This window comes from Herpailurus yagouaroundi, unplaced genomic scaffold (genome assembly GCF_014898765.1).
Source record: "Herpailurus yagouaroundi ecotype Mexico unplaced genomic scaffold, PumYag 28, whole genome shotgun sequence".
In the NCBI taxonomy this organism is placed as follows: domain Eukaryota; kingdom Metazoa; phylum Chordata; class Mammalia; order Carnivora; family Felidae; genus Herpailurus; species Herpailurus yagouaroundi.
Genome location: NW_024412376.1, coordinates 87,979,777 through 88,003,964, shown reverse-complemented (window position 1 = coordinate 88,003,964; position 24,188 = coordinate 87,979,777).

Sequence of the window (24,188 nt, the reverse complement as noted above, 5' to 3'; positions counted from 1 at the left end):
AGCTCAGTCAGACTTGCACATATGGATAAACCTCACTTAATTGTGATGTATGTCTTTTTGTATACTATTGAACTTAGTTTGCTGTTATTTTGTTGGAATTTTTATGCTTACATTTATTGAGATATTGATGTGTAGGTTGCTTCTTTTGTATATTTGATTTTATTATTTGAAAAACACTTGCCTCATAAAATGATTTGAAAAGCATCCTCTACTATTCTATTTTCCTGAAGAGATGCTGAAGTATTGGGAGTAATTTTTTTTTATGTTTTGCAGAATCCTGCAGTAAAATCATGTGGATATGGAGTTTCTTTTTGGGGAATATAAATTATAATTATGAATTTAATCACTTTAATGGATTTAGGATTACTGAGATTACATGTTTCATCTTGGTTGAATTTTAATAGTTGGAGGTTTTCAAGAACTAATTCCATTTCTTCTAGGTTGTCAAAATTATGAGAAAAAATCAGTTGTAGTATTATCTTACTATCACTTTAATTGGTGGCAGGATCTGTGGTGCTATGCCCTGTTTCATTCCAGATAATTGGCGATTTGTGTCTTCTCTAGTTTTATCTGTGTTGTTAAGGGTTTATCAATTTTACTGAGGAAAAAAAAAAAGTTTTCCCCAGCTGACTTTTATTACTGTTTTCTTTTTTCTTTTCTTTTCTTTTCTTTTCTTTTCTTTTCTTTTCTTTTCTTTTCTTTTCTTTTCTTTCTTTCTCTCCCTCTGTCTCCCCTCCTTTTTTTTTTTTTCTTACTGTTTTCTTATTTATGACTTCACTGGTTTATCTTTTTTTGTTTTCTTTCTTGCATTTGCTTTGGTTTTTTTTTTTTTTTTCTTTTTCTAGTTTCTTAGAGGAAGAACACAGGTTACTGATTTGGGATTTTAAAAAATTTTCCATGTGGGGCACCTGGGAGGTTCAGTCGGTTAAAGGCCCAACTCTTGGTTTTGGTTCAGGTCATGATCTCATGTTTTGTGGGTTCAAGCCCCACATCAGGCTCTGTTCTAATGGTGTAGAGCCTACTTGGGATTCTCTCTCTCTCCCTCTAGCTCTGCCCCTCCCCTGCTTACTCTCTCTGTTTCTGTCTCTGTCTCTGTCTCTCTAAAAATACATACATACATACATACATACATACATACATACATAATTTTTATAAATAAATAAATAAATATTTGCCTTGTAAGTATTTTGTGCTATAAATTTTCCTCTTAGCACTGCTTTAGCTACATCTTACATATTTTGATAATTTATTTTTGTTTTTACTCACTTATATGTATTTTTAATTTCCTTTGAGTCTCCCTTTTTGACCTATGTATTAGTTAGGAGTGAGTTGTTTAATTTCCATGTATCTAGAGATGATCCCATTTTCTTTCTCTTATTGATTTTGAATTTTATCCCATTATGGTCAACTCTGTATGATTGTGATTTAAAAAAAATTATGAGGTTTGTTTCATGGCCTGGGATAACATCTATCTTGGTGAATGTTCTAAGGGTGCATAAAAGAGTCTAATGGACTTTAGATGGACTGTTCTATAAATGTGAATTCGATTCTGTTGATTTTGTTGTTCAGATATTCTATTTCTTTACTAATATTCTGTCCAGTAATTTTATATTTTGCTTTTTGAGAGGTGTGGAAGTCCCTAGCTCTAAGTGTGGATTTGTCTGTTTTTCCTTTCAGCTCTTTCATCAATTTTCTATATGTATTTTCAGGCTCTGTTGTTTAATGCATATACATTTAGGATCACTATGTCTCTTCTGTAGATTGATATTTTTCATCATGAAATGTCCATATTTGTCTCTTGTAATTCTACTTGTTATAGAGTCTACTTTATCAGATATTAATAGAGCCACCGCTGCCTTTTATTGATTAATGTTTACATAATACATCTTTTTTCCATTTTCTTACTTTTTATTTACCTATGTGGAATTGAAAGAGTTCTTGTAAGCAGTATATTTTTGGTTGTGTGTCTTTATCTACTTGGCCAATTTCTGTGTTTAGATTGGTATACGTTAACTGTTTATGTTTAAGATAATTATTGATGTTTGGTGCTTAAGGCTGTCATTTTATTATTTGTTTTCTGCTTATTTCCTTTGGTTCTCATTGGTTTTTCTTTGTTTCTCCTTTCTTGCTTTTCCCTAAGTTAAGTGAACATTTTTAAGGATTTCATCTTGATGTCTCTATAGTATTTTCAAGTGTGCCTCTTTATATAGTTTTCATTGTTTTTTTTTTTCCTCTGGGCATCATTACACACACACACACACACACACACACACACACACACACGCACGCACACCTCTTACCTTAATCTAGTGATATCAGTGTTTAGTCAGTTTTAGTGAAGCCTCTATGCCATTTAAGTGACTTTTTTGTCCCAGTTTTAAACATCAGCATCTTGAGTTATCAGTTGGTATGGTAATTTTTATTTCAATTATCAAATATTATTTATAAAATTAATCTATTGTATATACCCATATTTATACTCTTTACATCAATTCTTTTTCCATCTTGATGCTCTAAAATCCTTTCTTTTGTCATTTTGTTTTTCTTTGAAGAACTTCCTTTAATCAACCTTAAGGGAAGATTTGCCAATGAAAAATTCTTTTAGTTTTTCCTTTGCTGAGAATCTCTTTATTTCTTTTCTGAAGGATAATTTTACTACCTATAGAATTTGCAGTTGACAGTTTATTTTATTTTAGAACTTAAAAAAATGTTTTGCCACTTACTTTTGGCCTCCAGAGTTTCAGATGAGAAATCTGTCATTAGAATTGGTATTCCTGTCTAGTTAATGTTACATGTCTTTCTGGTGGCTTTCAGTTTCCGTTTCTTTGTTTTTGTTTTTAAGATTTTATTTTTAAGTAATCTCGAAGCTCGAACTTACAACGCCAAGATCAAGAGTCACATGTTCTACCAACTGAGCCAGACAAGCACCCCATTTTCAGGAGTTTTATCTGTATTTTTCAAAAGTTGATTATAATGTGTCTTGACATGGATTTCCTTGGATTTATTGTGTTGGAATTTGCTCATCTTCTTATATCTTAGGTTTGCATCTTTTGCCAGAATTGAGAAGTTTTTAGTCATCATTTTCTTTGAATACTTTTTTAGATTCATTCTCTTTCTCTTCTCCTTCTGGGACTCTGATGATGTGAATGCTGGATCGTTTGTTATTGTCAACAAGTTCCTGAGGCTTTGCTCAATTTTTTGTCTATTTTCTCTCAGTTGTCCAGATCAGGTGAATTCTATGACCTGTCTTCAACTCATTGTTTCTAATCTGTTTCATTTCCACTCTTCTATAGAGCTTGTCCAGTGAGGTTTTTGATTTTTTTGTTTTCAATATTACAATATTTTTTATTTCTATAATTTCCATTTCATTCTTTTATTTATAAGTTCTCTTTTTTTGCTGATATTTTATATCTTGTCATTTGTTTTAAGACAATTTGACATTGAATATTGAAGCATAGTTAATGATGGCTGACTGAAAATCCTTACCACATAATTCCAACATCTGATTCATCTTACTGTTAGCATCAGTGGATTTTCCTTTCTTATTTAAGTTGTGATTGTCTTTTTTATTGATGTTACACTTGACTTTTTATTTACCCTGGAAATTTTGCCTCTTACATTAGAAAACTCTGGGATTTATTTTTTTAATGTTTATTTATTTTTGAGAGAGGGAGGGAGAGAGAGAGAGAGAGAGAGAGAGAGAGAGAGAGGAGAGAGAACACAAGCGGGGAAGGGCAGAGACAGAGGGAGACACAGAATCTGAAGCAGGCTCCAGGCTCTGAGCTGTCAGCACAGAGTCTGACGCAGGGCTTGAACCATGAGGTCGAGAACTGAGCCAAAGTTGGATGCTTAACCCACTGAGCCACCTAGGTGCCCCTAATTTTTTTTTAAACAGACTGTCTTTCTGTTTAAGTTTTGGCCTACTCCTTGTTTCTGCTCCTCGTTAGTGTTTATCTACTTGGCCAATTTCTGTGTTTAGATTGGTGTACATTAACTGTTTATGTTTTGGTTCTCATTAGCTGTGGCTCTAATGGCAATTTAAATTTCAGAGCCTTTGTAGTGGTATTTTGGTCTGCTTGGCTCGCTTGGTGATACTGGGATTTTCAGTGGTCTCAGGCCAGTTGCTGGGTGTCTCCTGGTGTAGAAGGATAAAATGGGATCCTCCTACCCCTGGTCCCAGACTTTCCAGGTTCTCTGGGAGTATAAGGGGATTCATAGGCCTGCAGTGTAAGAGTGTTCCTAGGTCTGGCAGCTGGTTGTTACTTGATCCATTTTGCTTTGCTGATTCTGCCCACCAGCCACAATGTTTCCGTATAGGGAGAGATTTGTTTAGTATAGGGAGAGATTTTCCCTGCCTGTCTTATTAGTATGATAAGGGCCTTTGTCTTACTCAGTTCTGGCTCCTATAACAAAATATCATAAACTTGGTGACTTAAAGAGCAATCCTTTAGTTTACCATAGTTCTAGAGGCTAGAAGTCTTATAATCAGTGTCAGCATAGTTGGGTTCTTGTTAAGGGCCCTCTTCCTGGTTTATAGATGGCTGCTTTCTTTCTGATCCTCACAGGATGCACAGAGAAAGCTCTAGTCCTCTTCTCCCCTTATAAAGACACTGATTCCATCTTGGGGGCCCTGCCCTCATGGCCTCATTTAATCAGTTATCTCCCCAAGTCACATCTCAAAATATCATCCCATTGGAGTTTAGGGGTTTAACATGAATTTGGGGTAAACACAAATTTTTAGTCCATAGCAGTCTTTCCTGTCTATTTTTTCCACCTGACTTAACTCCTCTAGGTGGGGAGAAATAATCTGATGAAAGAGGTCTCCCTAGAAAGACTACTTGCTATAACTTGGTAGTGAAGCCTTGAGATATATTATATATCAGGGAGGAGGGTTGACATTCATATTGGATTAATGCTTCAATAATGTGTTTTATTTTTCTGTGACTTTCAGAGCATTGAAATGACAATATGTCAACTAAGTGGTCACTGGGAGGTGATGAACTGTCAATTTTGAAATTAATGAAAGACCTTAAAATCTATGATCAGCAACTTAAATTTCACAAAGAGACAAATTGGGCATTACAGCAGTATTGGGAGGAAGAGAATTAAAAAATCAATTTATTGAAAACTTTTGTACTGAAACATGAAAATGCATTAAAGAACACAACCTAATTCACAAGAGGAACGAACCTAGGACAGTTGTATAAACTAACAACTGGACCCCTCTTCTCTTTTACATCTCATAAAATCTTTACCAGCTGAATTATCATAAGTGTTTATTTTAAATTTGTTTACATATAACTTACGTAGGAAATTGTGCCAGATTTTTAGCAGAAAAAAGGCCATAACTATTCCCTTTCTGATATCCACATCCTTTGTAATGTGGTTTAGGAGGTCGTTCCTGTATGATGTGGACTTTATTACTCCACAATTTGTATTTGGGTTGGCCTCATGATCTAGTTTAGCCAACCGAATTCAATGAAATAGGCTGTATGCCATTTTTGAACAAATCTCAATGTTCCTTGCATGCTTCTTCCTTCCACTCACTTGAAGAAGGTCCCAATTACCTTCATCTCACAATATTTAAAAATCCCTTATAAAGTTCCTCTCATGTTGAGGGACTGACCTGTGTGTTCACCAGAATACAGCAGAAGAGACAGGGTCTGACCCACTAGATATAAGGGCAGTATAACTTCTGCACGGAACCTTTGGAGTACTAATATGGGTAAGTCACTTGTATTACGAGGACACCCAAGCAGCCTCATGGAGAGTGCAGCATGGAGCGAAGCCAACTTGCCAGCACCAACTTGACAGTCATATGGCTAAACTACCTTGAGAACAGATCCTCAAGTTCCAGTCAGCCCTCAGATGACTAAGGTTACAGGTGCCATCCCACTGCAACCTCATGAGAAACCCCAAGCCTCACTGCCCAGCTGAGCTCTCTTGAATTCCTGTCCAAAGCAACGTTGCTGTGATTCATTTTTTTCCTTTTTAAATTGTTATTTAAATTCTAGTTAGTTAATACACAGTGCAATATTGGTTTTGGGAGTAGAATTCAGTGATTCATCATTTGCATAAAACACATGATGCTCACTAGAACAAGTGCCCTCCTTAATACCCTTCACCCATGTAGCCCATTCCCCACCCACCTCCTTCCATCAGCCCACAGTTTGTTCTCTATTGTTAAGAGTCTCTTATGGTTTGCCTCCATTTTTTCCCCTTCAACTATGTTCATCTGTTTTGTTTCTTAAATACCACATGAGTGAAATCATGTGGTACTTGTTTTTCTCTTACTTGGTACACTTAGCATAATACACTCTAGCTCCACCCATGTCATTGCAAATGACAAGATTTAATTCCTTTTGATGGCTGAGTAATATATACCTATATATATAATATTTATTACATTATAATTATAAATTATATTTACATAATTATATTTATAAAATATATAATTATATAAAATATGTAAATTATATTTATAAAATATATTTATAAAATATATAATTTATAATATAAATTATATATAAAATTTATATTTATATAAAATATAAATTATATTTATAAAATATATAAAATATATAATTTATAATATATATTATATGTATATATCACATATATAGGTGTGGTACCTTTATCCATTCATCATTTGATGGACATTTGGGCTCTTTCCACAGTTTGACTATTGTTGACAATGCTGCTATAAACATCAGGGTGCATGAACGCCTTTGAATTTGTATTTTTGTATCCTTTGGGTAAATACCTAGCAGTGCAAATGCTGGATCATAGGGTAGTTCTTTTTTTAACTTTTTGAGAAACCTCTATACTGTTTTCCAGAGTGGCTGTATCAGTTTGTATTCTGACCAACAGTGCCAAGGAGGGTACATAGGGCATTAGCTGCACTAGGAATTATGCCTCACCCACAGTGGCTGAGGCAGAAGGCACATGTATAGTACACATAAATCTCTCTATCTTGAGAAAGAACTTATTGTTTATCAACCATGAGTAAATTTTGACTCTATGTGTTCCCATTTTTTTGGTCCTCCTTGCCCCTCCTTGACTTACCAATTTTATTAGGTTCTATGTTAATTTTACTTGTACGTTACTTTAAAAATTTGTTATTTTTACATTATAAGAATTATTATATGATTTAATATTTGGTCAGACTTAAATATCCTTTGAAATCTGGCTTATAAAATAGTATTTTGGCATACCTCCACTACTGGAAAAATTCTTGTCATCTTTGTATTCTTAAATTTTGTGACTTGTAGGAGCGTTACATTGCCCATGAGTTTGATCATAGTATCCCATACTACTTCCATTTCTTTTAGTCTTAGCACTTGACAGTCTTTTTGCTATTTATACTATCAATATCTTAAATTAGCTGAACTTTATTCTTAATAGCATTTTTTTCAAGAAGCTTCATGGAAACTGAGTTGTGGTATAGTCAAAACAATTTTATCTTTTCTTTATACTTGAGTGCCTGGGAACAAAATCATTGGATCACATTTCCTTTAAGGATTTTAAAGACATTGCTCTAATGTATTCTTTGGTATTCACTGCTACATTAGGGAAATCTGAAGTCAACATTATTTGTTTTATGTCAAGAGAAAAATTAATATTTTGGGTGAACTACCAAAGGGTTCTTAATTTAAATTTATTAAAAAAAATCTAGCAGTAGTGCCCCTATGCATCAGTACTCCTGTATCCCTTGGGTAAATTCCTAGCAGTGCTATTGCTGGGTCATAGGGTAGGTCTATTTTTAATTTTTTGAGGAACCTCCACACTGTTTTCCAGAGCGGCTGCACCAATTTGCATTCCCACCAACAGTGCAAGAGGGTTCCCGTTTCTCCACATCCTCTCCAGCATCTATAGTCTCCTGACTTGTTCATTTTGGCCACTCTGACTGGCGTGTGGTGATATCTGAGTGCAGTTTTGGTTTATAGCAGCACTCTCAACAATAGCCAAATTATGGAAAGAGCCTAAATGTCCATCAACTGTTGAACGGATAAAGAAATTGTGGTTTATATACACAATGGAGTACTACATGGCAATGAGAAAGAACGAAATATGGTCCTTTGTAGCAACGTGGATGGAACTGGAGAGTGTTATGCTCAGTGAAATAAGCCATACAGAGAAAGACAGATACGATATGTTTTCATCTTATATGGATCCTGAGAAACTTAACAGAAACCCATGGAGGAGGGGAAGGAAAAAAAAAAGAGAGAGAGAGAGGTTAGAGTGGGAAAGAGCCAAAGAATAAGAGACTCTTAAAAACTGAGAACAAACTGAGGGTTGATGGGGGGTGGGAGGGAGGGGAGGGTGGGTGATGGGTATTGAGGAGGGCACCTTTTGGGATGAGCACTGGGTGTTGTATGGAAACCAATTTGAGAATAAATTTCATCTATTGAAAAAAAATAAAAATAAAAAAAAATCTAGCACTTACTGAGTGCTGAATGTTAATGCCATGTAATACCTATATGAGATAGTTATAATTCTTTTTTTTAATCTTTTTAGCGTTTATTTATTTTTGAGACAGAGAGAGACAGAGCATGAATAGGGGAGGGTCAGAGAGAGAGGGAGACACAGAATCGGAAGCAGGCTCCAGGCTCTGAGCTATCAGCACAGAGCCTGACGCGGTGCTCGAACTCATGGACCCGGAGATCATGACCTGAGCTGAAGTCGGACGCTTAACCGACTGAGCCACCCAGGCGCCCCAAGATAGTTATAATTCTTACTCCCATTTTATAGATGGAAAAACTGTCCCCAATGCCACACAGGAAGTGACTACAGTCTCATTTCGAAAGTTAGAAGCAACTGCATGAAGAACAATGTATCAATACGTGGGTGAAATAGCAGAGGGATGCATGGCAGAAGATTAAATAAATAAACGGAAAGATTAAACTGAGAAAATTTGTCAAATCATAGCCTGAAAAGACAACATGATAAAAAGCATGGAGAGATGGAGAATACAGCCCAGAATTCCCAAGTTTGGCTAAGATTTCCAGCAGTTGCCTAATTGGACAAAACATGAAGAACAGAGGGAACAAAATAAAGAATGATAGACAAAAATCTCTGAGCTGGGAAATTTAACAGGAGTCTCAAGAAGAGAGTTAACACAGAACCCTGAAAAAGAAAACATACAACTAAAGTAGCTTAATAAAATGTATAACCCCAAGGAAAATAAGAAAATCCTAAAAACATCCAGAACAAAAATGAAACAACAGAAAACAAAATAATAGATTTGTGAGCAGTCACTCTAGAGCTTTGCAGTGGTCTCTCTCCCAGGAAGATTCTGGAAAACTAAAGACTTCTTCAATTATTATTTTTACTGTAAATAGACATTAATCTAGAGGTAAAAATGGGTAAACAAAACTTCCAGTGGTTGGAATCAAATGCTTATGGTCCCTTTATCTTGTTTCATTTTTTTCACAGCACTTTTTACCTTCTTACATACTTTAAAATTTACGTATTTGTTAAATTCAATATTTATTACATATTCTTCTTCATGGAATGTAAACTCCATGAACATAGATGTTTGTTTATTCACTGATAACCCCAGTACTTAGATTAATGACCAAAACAAAGTATATTATCAATATTACTTATAACACAAATTCCTTATAGTATCAAACTATTAGAAACTGCCTAAATGTTCACCAATGAGACTAGTTAAATATTATATAGTATATGAATATCATGTACCAGTTAAATAGAGTGGCATAGTTCAATATTATTAACTGCAAAGCCACAAACCCATCGATAAGCATGTAGATTGTCTAGAAAAAGAACTGATAGGATATATTCTGAAATACTGTGTATAATTATCAAGTGGGACTGAGAAGTGGGTGGCAAATTAATAGTTAGGCAAATAGTATTTCATAAAACTTATTTTGGGCCAGGCAACATTCCAGAACTGGGGTGTAACAGTGAACAGGTTCTTACTATGAAGGTGATTACATTTGCATGGGTGGGGGATTATAATGTACAAGCATAAATAAGACCATTTTAATAACTGAGAAGTGCTACAAGGAAGATAAAATAGGTTGTATACTGGAGGCTAACTTGGGAGACATTGCCTGCTTTGTACTGGTTGGTTAGGACAGTGTCTCAGAAAGGGTAATATTTAAGTTGAAACCTGGAAATGAGAAGGAGGGCGACATAAAGATCATGAAGATTTAGGGATTACCTTTGGAAACAAAAATGGAGCGATAAAAAGTGATCAGCAAATGTAAGGGACCTGAAAAGGGAATGCAAATGGTAATGACTGATGGACCATGAAAACCAAATTATGTGGAGCACAGGGAGGATGAGAGGACATGGGTGGGGTCCAGTGGGGACAAGGAAAAATAGGTAAGCTAAGGTCTTTGTCAGCCATGTGATCTAAACACTAAAGTATAAGTGTGATAGAGCATGGATGGAATGTAAAACAGAATCATGGTCCGATTTATGTTTTACAAAATGGTAGCATGGGAAGGGTGATTAGCAGATCAAGAGTGAGGTCTGAAGAACAGCGACAAGCTGATGAAGTAGACCAGGCGAAAGACAATGTCTCTAAACACTGTGGCCAGCAGTAAGACTTCCACCTAATATATATACTTCCATGATTTTGTTTTCTTTCTTTCTTTTACTTCCTTCCTTCCTCCTTTCCTCCCTCCATCTCCCTCCCTTCCTCCTCCCCCTCCACCTCCTCCTCCACCTCCTCCTCCTTCTCTCTCTCCTCTCTGTCTCTCCTGTAATGGACACATAAATTGTGTCATAATGGCTATATACAATTACCTCAAAAATTCACATCATGTTATGTAAAGCCCCATGGATAATTACAAAAGTAACACTGATTGGCAACAGTACTAACTATTGTAGGCAGTTGGTTTGAAAATAGAGCTTTATTTCGTACTATTTATACTGCTTGAGGGTATATTTGGCGTTTCAAGTAGGAGGTGCCCTCTTTGCAATATATCACTTGTAATCCATCACATGTACTGCAGTGGGAAGGGGCATCTGCATTTGTTGTGTGTTCAATGACTCGTAGAAAGAGCCGACCTAAGAGACATTCATGATATTTGGAAAAATACTGGCTATGTTCTAAAGTGTTTTCAAATAACAGTTTTCAGGTTCAGGGTAGAATTGAAAAAGTACTAAGATGTTTAGAAATCTCTCTGGGCTATAGGGATTTTGCCATTTGTATCTGGTAGAAAAAGCTGTTCTATAGGCACAAATTTGAGAGTAAGTATTTGAAAGGAAACTCTAAAATCTGGTTTGCTAACATCTACTAAGGAAACAGCCCAGGTTTTTTAACTAGAAAATTGCACTGGATCTTTTTATTTCTTAATTTTTAAAAACTTCTTTATCTTTTTCTTTTTTTCTTTTTTCTTTTTTTTTTTTTTTTTGACAGAAAGAGAGAGAGAGTGTGTGTGTGAGTGTGAGCTGGGGAGGGGCAGAGAGAGAGAGAAGGAGAGAGAGAATCCCAAGCAGGCTCCATGGTGCTGGATCTCACTAATGCATGAAATTATGAGCTGAGCTGAGATCACAAGTCAGACACTCAACTGACCGAGCCACCCAGATGCCCTTACATTGTGAATCTTAAAATAAGTTCTTATATCTTAAAGGAAAGAATATATGGCTGACCCATTACCTTTAAAGGGAAAGGAAGGAGTCAAAGGAAGGAGTGTGATTTCAGCCCTAACTGGATTTCTAAAGTAAACACTTCATTAGCACTTTGTATGCATATCATTTCAGGGCTTATACACTTGTTAGTTCATATGTGATCCATTCATGGAGAATCTGTGTGCCAATATGACCAAAGGCTGATGAGGTCTCATGCAGTATCACAGTGCCATTATTTATGACACCACCAACCTATAGGTTGGTTTGTCTTAAATACTTTTTTTTTTTTTTAGTTTATTTATTTTGAGAGAGAGAGAGAGAGAGAGAGGCCAAGAGAGAGAATCCCAAGCTGGTTCTGTGCTGTCAGTGCGGAGCCCAATGCCGGGCTTGATCTCATGAACTGTGAGATCATGACCTGAGCCAAAATCAAGAGTCACTGCCTAACTGACTGAAACCAAGTGCCCCAAGTTTGTTTTTATCAATCTCCCACTGAGCTGTATTTCTTTTCTAGATTAGAAAGGATTGTTATATGAATTAATTTATTAGATATTAAAAGTAGCTATGTTTATTGGCATAGTAGTATTAGGATAAAAGACAGTAAATGAAAATAAACTATATGCAAGTGAGAAACTTATCATATGAAAAGTGCCCCTTATCTACAATCCTGAGAAGACAATGTGAATAAATTGGTCTGTAGTTTACCAGGTAATCTAAAAACAAGTAGGAAATTCTTGCGATAGCTTGAACCTCAGGTTACTACTTACTAACTAATTTTGAACATATATTTGAACATTCTAAACTTTGTGTCCTGATTACTAAAACAAATATGATAATAACTGTTCCCATGGTAGAAAATGTTTACTGTTCACTCAGTACAGAAAGTAGGGTAATCACATATCTTGGTTTGCGAGGGATACATTCAGTTTATGCCTCCTATAACACCATTCTGTCTGATTTGGCATTTGTCACTCATAAAGTGTCCCATTTTTGATGACAAGTAACATGGTTGCCACAGTTTTCAAGCCCTTGATACTGATTTTGTTCGAGTCCTGCCGTCTCAAGCAGCAGCCCAGACTACTCAAGGGAAGGTGATTGTACCTCTACTTCTAGGAGTGGGTCCTGATATACCTGACCCAGTAACTGACTTATGCTCTGTCTTATCATCACATGACATTTTTCTGGGCATACTTTAAACCCAGTGTTGGGCACATAATCCAAACTGTCTGACTTAAAATAAAAGGCAAGATTTATTTATTTCGTGGTTGCGGAAGGGAGGAAGTTTTCTCTCTCGGTTGGAAATAAAAAGACAGATATTGTCTGAATGGCTGATGGCAGTTACTTTGCAACCGTGAGGTTAGGTAGCTTAAAGATAAAGCTGATCCAGAGTGCAGCAAAATGAGACAATCCCTAGAGGGGGTTCATAGCACACGTGGCCACACTCACCTTCTTATGTTCTGCTCCTTTGGATAATAAATGTTTTTATTTTTATGCCAGTTTTAGGTAGTATTTTTTAAAATGCATTGCAGCTAAAATAATCTAATAAATATACTCTCTTATAAGGTTTCTGTAAAGATCATATGAGATTATTCACATGAAATGATTAGCACAATGTTGGGAATAGTAAACAGTAATTTATTTGCTTATTTTTAATATAACTGGGAGGATGCTGTCACAGGGAATCTAAGAATAAACAATCAGATGTTTAGAATTTTATAGTTCAGATCTGTCACATGCTTTTTAGAGTCAAATATGGCTCACTGTTTTTAGACACATAAAATACTCTCTTCAAATCATAGATTAGACAACCAAAGTCCAGATCGAAGCTAATAAGCACTGAAGTTTTCTTTCTCCTGCTCCAACATCTCTTCAGCATACCACACAGTCTGTTAATTGATTGAAAAGAATATGAGGTTAAACATCAATTGGTCCTAGTAACTAACTGTAGTAGACATGAGTGTGAGTGTGTGTGCACATGTGTGCCTGGACTCTCCACGTGTAGTCATCCAACTTCCAGTAATAACACTCACAACATTGTGGGGAGAGAATCTATTCCTTCCCATTCTCCATCCTTGTGGTCAGGGTAGGACTCTACCTACTGTCCCTCAGGTGGGACACCTGTTCAAAACCCCCTGGAATTAGGACATAACTTTCTTTCTGGCCAGGAATAAACATGTGATTCTAGCCATGTCAGTAAAGACCAACCTGTATTAGAATCACCAGGCTTCTGCTAAAGTGATGGGAGAGAGTGCTCTTGAGAGCATCAGTGGTTAGACTTGCTACCTCTATAAGGAAGCTGGTGGGTCCTATCACTGATTTAGCTGTCACAATCAAGAACTTCTGTAGCTGTCTCCCTTCTCCCCTCTTTGCTACGTACCCATTGTCAGGTTTTTATAACTCTCCAATTTTATTATTTCGTGCAAAAAGTGAATATTGATTGAATCATGTATGCTAGGCTCAGGACTTGGATACATGAGTGAGCAAAGACTCTGCCATTGAGGACTCCACACACACAGTTTGCAAAGGCAATGGCCCCTGAATACTCGCATTTCAAATTGTTTAAATATTTGTCCTTATAGCAACAGTTCCTTTCTACAATACATTTCAGCAAGAGTTTCATATATATATATATATATATATGATATATCACATATATCACATATATCACATATGATATATCACATATATCTTATATATGATATATATATCTCTTATATATGATATATGTATATCATATATATATATTTTGCTGTAGAAAACATTATGAATTGGGTAATTGAATTATAAAACCATTTTGAAATCTGGTATTAGATTCATCATTTCTCTAACTTTTTCACACTGCACAACTAGTTCAGAAATTAACAAGGAGCTTCAAGGTTTCTAGTCTGCGGGTGAGAATCAAGCTCTCCAGATGCTATTTATGCAACTGAAGAATGTGTCCCCAGCAGGAGTGAGGAGGCTTGCATGCATTTTCTCAATGAAAATGCCCACAAAGACCAATATCCAAAAGGAAGCTAGTAGACTTTGATTTTTTGAAGACTTTATCAACTTATTCGAAGAAAGAATTGCTGAATTTATTTATCTTTTGAGATTTTTTTAAACACACTACAACAGTGAAAAAACAAAAACAGCAAAAAACCAACCCTCCCCCTCCCCTCGTCCTTCACTTTATTTTACATTTATTAGGGAAGGAAAATAGGAGTCATTAGTGGAAGAGAGTCTGAATCAGTTCTGTGTCATCATAACAGGATGCCTGACAACTCTACAGGGGAAAGCTAATAATATGTTAAGAGCTAAGCCAAGAAGCTTTGCCCGCCAAGCTCAAACCTTTAGAAATGTTAATTCTCACAAGAAGAATAGCAGGATTGTTTTATTTCTAGAAGGAGGGTGATGGGTAGTCTATTTTGATTTTAAGTATACAAAGTAAGGTGTCATATGTTCCTGAACTCTCAATGGAAATGAGCTCTTCATTGGGCTGCCCCTGCCTTGTCTACAGTAGGGAAAACTGCTGAAAGATGAGAAAGTGGCAAGAATTAATGCTGGAGATTTTGCCAGAGGGAAAGCAGAGAGAGAAAGAGATGATCTGATTATGCATTCAGGGATGACAGGTGAACCTCCAGAAGTTCAGAGGTTCAGTTTAGATATCCATCTCAACATTTAGCTGCTCATTTGAAGCTTTGCCAAGCACAAGGGAACATGCTCTGTTTCGGGAAGTGTTGACAATCTCTCAGGATCAGTGAGGCTAACCATAAGGTCCCTTGCTTGTTCTTACATTTCTCCTCACTCCATCTCAAGAGCAAAAAAGGTCACCAAGATTGCGTGTTGTAGTTAAAGTTCCCCTTTACTGCAAAATTTCCTATCATTGCTACTCTTGGGGGTTCGAAAATAGAATGCAATTTGACTACATAAAGGACATTATTACTATTCAAACATCTCAGGACCCAATCAGAGAAATCATGAAACAAAGGAAGGCAAAAAGTGAAATTATCAATATCCTAATTTTATGAAAGTTGTTATTGGCTTTATGTGTTTTCAAAAAATGTATGGTAGATGAGTAAATAGTTAAATCACCTCCTTTTAATTAATTGTTTGGCTCTTCTGTCTGATCATTGTTGAGAAATAAAGTTTTTGTTGTTGTTTGACAGAACACATTAATTTACCATCAAAGGCTACATGATTCTTTTTTTTTTAACGTTTATTTATTTTTTGAGACAGAGAGAGACAGAGCATGAACAGGGGAGGGGCAGAGAGAGAGGGAGACACAGAATCTGAAACAGGCTCCAGGCTCTGAGCTGTCAGCACAGAGCCCGATGTGTGGGGCTCGAACCTACAAACTGGGAGATCATGACCTGAGCCGAAGTCGGACGCTTAACCAACTGAGCCACCCAGGTGCCCCAAAGGCTACATGATTCTTAGCACTGAAGGCACTCAGCTAAGAAGTTTATAGTCACCATCTCATTTAATTATAAGAGATTGGCAGATTAAAAAAAAAAAACAATAAACAGAGCAAAACAGAACTCCCACACAAAACAAATTCTAATGAAACGGGTCAAATCTATCTGCTGCTAAAATGAATAGTTCTCTATGCTTGCTACAGAAATCGTGATCTGCACATCCATGTTATCAGCATCACTTGGAAGCTTGTTGGAAGCTTGTTAGGTATACAAAATCTCAGGGACCATCTCAGATATATTTCATGAGAGTCTGTATTTTAGCAAGTTCCCAGGTGATTCTTATGCACATTAAACTTGAGAAGAGATATCCTATACTACATTGTCAGTTTTTCCTGATAATGAAATTTTATTGGCACACCTCAAAGTTTTTAAAAGTGAAAGACTATTTCTTTTTAATTTAAATTAAGATATCTCATTTTTCTGATTATAAGACTCTATATGCCTATTTAAAAATAAAAATAAAAGCATGCATGCATTTGGAATGAAAATACAATTTCTCATAATCTCTCCCCTTGAAAATTATCTGTTAAGAGTATAAAACAAACAGTCAAAAGAATAATTAGTTTCACCACCAAACTAAGACAAATTATAATTAAATCATTTATTTAATATGCTTATCTTAGGAGAAATCATAACCCATTCATAACGCTTAGGATATTGTTTAATTTTAAGCAGATACTGTAATATCTGGGACTTCTCCTAAATGAGATTTCAAGAAGGAAGATTTTGAGAGCTCTAAGGAGGGGGATAATATCTAATCCTTTGAATTTCTGTTCTCAAACATTTTATATACACTTTATTCCACATGCTGTTCTTTCTTTCTCATTTCTTCTAATACGCTGTCCTTGTCTATCTACCCTAACTTAAACCTACTGATACTTACTTAGCACAGGCAGAAATCACCGAGTGAAAACTTGATGAAATTTGTTACATAAAAATTGCCACATCAAAGCATAATACAAGTGAATATCAGATGTCAACATTATAATGTTTATGAGAAAAAAACAATACTATTTTATACAGTAATACAAATAAAGAAAAACATGAATATTCCAATGGGAAAATATATTAACAGATTTATTTTCAAATACAAATGGTAAACACAAGGAAAGTCATATTTCATATTAAAAGAATAAAACAAATGCAGTACCATTTTTCATATATTAGTTGAAGATTTAAAAGTATTAAATGGAAAAAGTATGAGGAAATGTCACTCTCTTACATTTATAATTAGTTGGAAACTGTAATATTTCTACAGTATAATGGGGTGATGTGTATCAAAACTCTTATAATGGCACACATATTTGATAATAAATTATATTTTAAAAATTATGCTAAGAAAATAATTACAGTTTGTGAAAGTTTTATATAGATGTTTATTAAGACAGATTTTATAGTAATGTACAGTTAAAAGACAATGTAGATACTCAACAATTTTGGATGCCTTAAACAAATTATAGTAGATTCATGAAACAGAATGATGAAAAGTCTTTGAAATTATGCTTTAAAAAGTTATTATTTTTATAAGAATACCTATGGGGTGGAGAAAAAAATCATGACACACATTTTTTTCAGTGAAAATACAGTATTGTTTTGAACTGCTTTTTATATTTTAAACTTTGAAGTTTGGCAATTTTATAGCTAGTAAGGTTTTCTAGTCATCCATTTTTTATCCAATTGAAAACAAAGATAATTTCACTTGGAATGAGATGATCACCTAGGGATATATTTTATTCATTTTGTTATCGATATTACAGTGTAGTATCAAATATAGTGTTTTAAAAATATTAGAGGAAGTGGAAAGAGGAGCCCCACTTCACGATGATATTGGAGATGTGTTTATTCATATCCAAGTTGGCATCTGAGATCATGGCTTGGTATCAAGTCAACTGTCATCATTTCTTCAAACCCCAAGAAGACTGGATTACTCAATCAAAACTTCACAATCCACAAAATTTCATGCTATTACAGGAAAAGCTATAATCTTTCCCCGTCCCTTCACTTACTATTAATCCTTTTACTTTGTGCACAAGTGAAATCACTAATGGGGTATAGGGTAACAATCTGTTTTCAATAATCTATGTATGTATGTATGTATGTATGTATGTATCTATCTATCTCTCTATGTATCTATCTATCTACCTATCTATCTAACATCATTGGATCTATTGATCATCTATCTATCTACCTATCTATAATCTGTCAATCAAACTGAGGCTTTAATTTTAATTCATTACTTCCTTCATTGTCTGACTTAGGCCAGAAGCTTAGAAAATGAAGGATAGATGTGTGCATGTTCTAAAGTGAGTTGTAGACATATCAAGGCAGTATTTTAAGCATTGACCATCCCTACCTCATAAAACAGGATGTTAGAGGCTTATTAAATAAGAGGGTTCTTTACTAGAATTTGTGAAATAGTTTTCTACCATTTCAGCTGTCAAGACAATTTAGTTGCAGAGCGGGAGAAGGGGGTAGGCGGGTGCAAGAGAATCTCTTAGATGGGGAAAGGGATACAAACAGAAGAGAGTATCATTCCCATCTACATTATGCTGTTAATAGAAAGATATGTAAAAAAAGTTCTTGAGAGAACTCAACATGTGACAAGGGGTAGACTGAGGCAGTCAGTAAGCAAAGCAGGAAGAAAGAAGGCAGTGAAGGGAAAGGTACTATGTATACATTTACCATTTGGACAGACAAGCATGAATGAGGGGCGATAAGCAAAAACAAAAACAAAAACACACACACACACAAAACAAAAAACAAAAAAACCCAAAAAGGTGAACAATTGTGAGTCACCTGAAAGAATGAATAAATTGCCTATTTGCCTGGATGAAGAGAAGTAGGCAGGAAGAGTCAACAGCTCTGGGGAGGTCCTGGAAGTTACCAGATAGAGTTCCCTGCATCAGGGACCTAACTGAACAATAAGTAGTACCTTCCCCTACCTCCTAGGTCATAAAGACCCTGCTAGACCACTTTCCATGACAGAGGATGTTTGATAGCTGAGAAATACTCACCAGCTAAGTAAACAAGCCTGTAACTTATTTCCCTGTAATCTCTCCTCCCCTTTATCTGACCCTAAGAAGAACGAAGGAGAGATGGAGAATGAAATACAGACCAAAAATACCTTCTACATTGCTGGCTTTGAGCCACTTAATCATTTCAGATGTGAAGGGCAGGAAAAGTTGTTAATATGGTTGTGAGATTAAAATTTTTATTTAGATTGGACTGAACTTCTGAACACCCCAAAAATGAAATAGTTCAAAGACTCTCCCAAGAGGTGAAAATTACTAAATTCTGTGGAATCAGCCCGAGTTGTGTCTGCCGCAAGAAAAGGAGATCTAATAAATCATATTGAAGACATTTGTAAGAGAGAGAGAAAAAAAAGCTATTTCTTGACTGTACCCTAATGAGTTCAGCCAACTTGAAAAAAAAAAACTGCTTATACACATGTTAAATATATGGGACCATTCACTTGCAAATCTATTTTACACAAATTACTTTGTTTTAGAAGTACACCCAAAATATCTCCTACCACAGAATGCAAAATAAGGTATTTCTTGTCAAATGTGAGATTCAGGAACTTCAACTCATTAATCCATCAGCAAATAAGTATTGTACTTTCATTCATCTAAATATGTACTGAGTACTGCAAATAGGCACCAAGGTTGCCTAGAAAGGGTTATGTTTCAATCTTCATAATAAGCCTTAATGCCCTTAATACAAAAAAATGAGAATATTTGAGCATTTTCCATTTTAAACACTGTATTAGTTGTTTAGGCAGGTAAAGATTATTAAAGTGCTCATGCGAACCTCACCATTAGAGTAAGGTGAGAAATTGGACTTACAACTATTTTTAAAAATGGAATACAATTGATTTACTAAGAGAAGTACAGATAAAGTATCAATGGATTTCAAAAGAAGAATCATGTGAAAATGGGAAGCATTTCAGGCATAGGGAATTAATAAAAATACGATGTTAGATTAATGTCACAATACTGATCAAGGCATCAGTATATGCCTTGGATATACTAATTTTGGATATAGCATCAGTATATGCCTTGGATATACTAATTTTGGATATAGCATCAGTATATGCCTTGGATATACTAATTTTGGATATAGCTAATTTGCCAGGCTCAGCTCTCCAACCTGTCTGTCCTATACCACAAGAATGGTAGCAATTCCTTGTACGAGGTCCTTCTGAGGGCTCTGCAGGGCCCTCCTATATCACTGAATCTTTATAAATACCATCATGTTAGGGTCTATTGATCCCTTTATAGAGAGGAAGAAATTAAGACTATTCCTTTTTCTTCTTTCTTTATTCTACAGAAGCTTTGATGACACATTCTGTCTACCACCATTCTCTTCAATCCTGTGTATCCCTCTTTCAGTATTAGGTTCAAACATCTTAATAGTGGAAAGGAAGGGCAGAGGATCTAAAGCCAGAAGCCTGAGATTTGTGTGCTGCGTCTGTTTCTTACTCATCATATTAGTTATTCATTTAACGTCTGTGAGCCTCATTTTACTTTTCATATGGACCTTCTTTAACAGTTGTTGTGAATATAAGATAAGATTTAAAAAATAATTTATAGGCTATAATACGCAAGTGCTGAAAAGTATATAAACATTGTAAAACATTCAGAATTAAATTGGTCATTTCTCTATAATATAGTGCATCCAGGTGTATTTTAGCACTTTTTGATAGTATAGTTTTTATCTTTTTCCCACTAGATAATGAATTCCTAAAGAGGAAGACTTGTTCTCATTCATCTTTGTAAGCCAATCCACAGCAAGGCCCACAGTGGAGGCAAGATTCGTTAAGGGATATATGAAGTTAGGAGAATGAGGTGAAGACGAGTCCCATCGCAGCCACATTAATTAGAAGGCTAAAACACATGTGAATATAAAGTTTTACAGTAATTTACAAGTTACAGTGATGAGGAGTAGGGACTAACCTGGTTACAGGGATGTTTAAAATGCTTAAAAAAAGGAGTAAGCATGGAGTCAATATCATAATATACAGTATCATTTGATCTTTTAAATAAATTAAAGGTCTGTGTGAAAAAAAGAAAGCATGAATTTCCCTCCTTTTCATGTACTAAGAGACTGGATTTCTAATAAGGAATTGAATGGCCTTGGCAGTTTAATTAATTTCTCTGTGATGCTCTCTTCATCTAAAGTGGTGGTAAAAACTTCTTTGATACATTTCATAGGCTGTTGAAGATAAAAAAAAAAAAGTTATACATATGAAAAGCTTGGAGTTTTGTGGGTGTTTGTTTGTTTGTTTTAGAAAGGTCTTCTAATGTCCATTTCTATGCTCTTTCAACATCTGTGACATTTGAGTTATTATTTTAATTAGTGTTTCCTTGAGAGCACTTGCCCGTGGGTGATCCTGACAGAAGAAATTTGTTTTCTGCATGTTTTCTCTTTGATTTTGGCGAAGCTGCTAAGCTGGGTGCCAGTCCCATACTGCTGAGCATCTGTCCCAGTGTAGAAGACCTGTGATACTCCTGGGGTCCGATTCTGCCAGGCTGTGTTTTCAGGGAAGAATGGCTCTCCCTTGTAAAGCCCCTTCTCCAGATGCAGCCCTCCCCATGCCCTCTCACTGCCTTGGTGGCCACCACTGCTAGTGCCCAGTAGAGCAGCTACTCACAGTGGTTCTCCTGGACTTAGTCCTTACGTTTCTAGTCCTGCCAGGAGAAAGAACAGCAGGGGCGCTCTGCAAGGGGTCTTTGCTACTGCTGCTTCACCCTGTTTCCTGCATATTTTGGCTGCCTGTTACCAGTGCCTGAGTCTTATCTAATCAATAATCAAAGGAATTTCAGAAGGATTTGGATCTGTCAGTATCCTAGACCTGGTTCTTGCTTATTGTGTTCTGTTGATTTCCAAAGCTTGATCCTCCAAATTCAGTTGTGGTCCTGAGGTCTAGAATCATCCCCAACACTACCAGTGAGGACTGGCTATCCCACTCTGCGTGACTCAACCTGGGTGTCCTTCTACACTTGCATGGAAGCCAGAGGAGGGCCCACAACATTTCTGATACTTTGATGGCTCTTGGAGCATATTCAGGTTTCCCTCTATTGTATTGTTGATAGAATTAGTGAGAAGTACATGATACACTAAGAAGACTGTCCTCAAACCTCCATCTCTTCCCCATAAACCAGTCTTGACATTAAAAAAAAACAGAAAACTCCTGCTTGCATTTCATTCCTTTTCAGCATGTTGGGAAAGATTGCCCTTGATAGCATGCACTGCATTTGCACACTACGTACTTCAGAACCTGTCCAGATGCTCCATTTGTCCCTTAATAAGCTAACTGAAACCTTTCCTGTGTTTGCAACACTGAAAACTCATCTGGAACTTTGCCATGACTGGACTTACAATAAATACGATCAACTTTTTTTATTGCAGTTTGTTGTCTTGTATACCACTTTGAATAAGCCCTTCAAGACTATATCAAATGTTCTTTAATGTACTCAATATAGCAAGGCTACTTCCTTTCAATTGTTTTGTTACTTCAAAGAACAGATAAGAAAGGAATTTTTCCTTTTAAATTGTTGTTACATACACAAAGCAAGCTTCAAGAATATGGAAAGAATCTGGCTGCTTAACACTAGTAGCTGTGGTCACACATACAGAGATTCTAAATATGGATGAAGGATTTGTTTTTTTAAATAGAAACAAGTCTTTTCTAATTTCTCCTGGCCTTCTCCCTTGGCAGTGCTTTTAGAAGAATTAATGAGATATGGTCTGGAAATCTCTTTGTGCTCCTTAGAGCAATGCTATGCAAATTTAAGGTAACAGTATAAGAAGTCATTATATTAAGAGGCAGGCCATTATTTGAAGGATTGGGAAACTTAGCTCATAGTGATTAGATTATGTGTTGATTTTTTTTTTGAATGACTGATGTCCAATTTTAAATGAAATAATCATTGTTGTCAATATCCTTGGAAAGCATCACCAAGCAGTAGTCCTTGCTCTCAGTTAAGTGCCTTATAAGCCAAATCATAGTCATTTTCCCACAAGAGAAAACATAAAATAGTTTGCTTTAGGCACTAGTGAAGCATTTCCATTGAGAGCTTTTAGTTTACTTTATAATTCACAAAGGTGTTTTACTACAATGCACAGTCCACAACTCGCTTAACTAGCTTTTCAGTGTCATAAACCTAAGGTTATGTCGGGTTAATTTTTCTCTTCGCCCACCTGATATGCCAGTTTTTTTTCCCTTAAAACTGACAGCAAGATGACTGATTACAGCCAACTACAAGGCCCCTTTTCAAATGCGTGACCTTTTCTGGAATCAAGTTAGAAATTCAGAGGACATGAAGAAATCGCTGTAAATTAATAAAGGAAAATAGTTCAACACACACTGACCAGTTGAGCAAATCATCATCATTTTCACTTGCTCCTAGAAATCATTTGCAATGGATATTCTTTCAATTACAGAGAAAATTAACTACCTCACAAGAGCCAAATTAAGAAGTCCAGTGCAATGAGCTGGGAAGGCCTTTATGAATGGTATGGCAACCTGATGAGTGACAATTTCACATTTAATTACAATGGTCTATAATTTATAAGTCTCCCTCTCTTTCAAATTATGCCACATCCATAGGGTTTCCAGCTGAGGAAGTTATATGCTGGGAGAAAGCTCTGCCTAAGGCAATTCTATCACATCTCTGTGACAAAGACACGGACAAAGGCACTATAACACGTGACAGTGGCTTTTATATTGCTCCGAGAAGACGTGTCTTCTAGGGGATTTTTCAACTAGAGCTCCAAGCCTGTGGTTTTGATTACATGCCTTTCTTCAAGGATAGTCTTTAGGTCTGGCAAGTAAGGCAGAAAAAAAAATAAGTGGTAAGTACTTCTTACCTTTTCCTCCACTTATACTGGATGATAAGGTATCTTTCTTCATGGTCAAACACATTTTCACTGGGACAAGTTTGAATCTTTGGAGTAGGGGAACCAGAGGATCATATAGGAGATTAGCTTTGAGAGGTTTGACTTGTAGGACTAGACAGGATCTGTGGGATTCCCTAGAGGAAAGGTAGTGCACCTGCTGGGCACATGTCTATATCGTGTGCTTCAGACTATTCAAACCATAGTGACAAATCTTAGGGAATCAGATTT